Below are 1,461 nucleotides of genomic sequence, written 5' to 3'. Positions count from 1 at the left end.
TCACGGCTTGTTCCCTTATGACTCATGTTTGAAGGTCTTATTATTCTTTTTCAAATGGAAAATGAACTATCAGTTGGGCACTTCAGAGATTAATGTTTCAAAAGATAAGAGTTCTTCAATTACATGAAGCATTTATAAGATAGAAGGTATTTTGATCGCTTTCTCTATGATGAATGCAACTATAAGCAGCAACAATTACAAATGTATTATCCACAATTTTGCATCTACATAATGTTTATAACTCAATCTATTACACTGCTGGCAATTATTTGGCTAATTTTCATGCAGGACTAAGTGTCACTTATGCAATGCAAAACATGTATCAGTGTGAGAATAGGTATTAGTTTTCAAAATTAAGAGATGCACTTGCTAAGGGAAACTGTCACGATGTCACTCAACAATATACACATCTCACTGAAATGCCACAAATGCTCCACTGAGCAGAAAGCAACATTCTAAGTCCATTCTTCCTTCTTTTTACCTTGCTTTAGTTTATGGAAATAGTTAATTTCTAGAAACTTCGTCAAGCTATCTAAAACTACTTATGAGGAATGAAGTCATGTCTGCTAATGTATCCACTGGCAGACTGAAGAGCTCTATCATATTGGACACATGACTTCATGTATTCATCAAACAAGACACCAGCTCCTGGCAGTGAAAGATTAACAATGTCTCCTTCCTCAGCTCTTTGGAAACAAAACTCTGAACTCATTTATTTCAGTAGAAGTAAAAAGAAATTTTTTTAAGATTACTGATAAGCCTTCTTTCTTTTGCTTTTTTTTTTTCCAGTTTGATGCTTTTATCCTAAAGCAAATGCTATGTATGCGACAAGTGACACACCACTAGTACCGAAAACAAATTTCTACTTATCCAGACACATCAGCAAGCATCCATGTAGCACTGTAGCTAAGAGTCCATTCTTCAGAATTTCTGCTGCATGTCCTAGAATTATGTTTTGAAACATTTTTAATTCCACCTTGTCTTCTTGTATTCACTTATTTTGTACTCACCCTGCTGTAGTCAACATATCCCTCTAAAGCTAAGAGGTGAAATATGACTACTGGAGAAGGTACAGAGCAAGAAGTTCAACTCTAAATTGTAAAAGTAATAAGCAGAGAGATAAAAGCTTCAAACTATGTTTTCAAAACAGCACCCAAACGCAGTGTCAGATATTCGCATAGCAAATCACCCAGGGTAGTCAACACAGTGGAAATGTGCTGCCCCCAGTCCCCCAAATTCTAAACTGGTAGGGTTATGGCCTAGAAGATCTATGAGGTCAGCTACACCTTTCAACACTTTGGCTACGTGACTGAAAGCTGCATTCATAGCTATTATGCAGAGAGTATATATTCCATGTGGTCTTGAACCTCTACTATCTATGCATTTTTAATTTCATTTATACAACAGGCTTAGCAGTACCAGGGATGGACGTACACATTCAATAATCACAAAACAAGTGGA

This window comes from Vanellus vanellus (assembly GCF_965231255.1).
Source record: "Vanellus vanellus genome assembly, chromosome: Z".
Classification (NCBI taxonomy): Eukaryota; Metazoa; Chordata; class Aves; order Charadriiformes; family Charadriidae; genus Vanellus; species Vanellus vanellus.
This window is presented reverse-complemented; position numbering follows the sequence as displayed.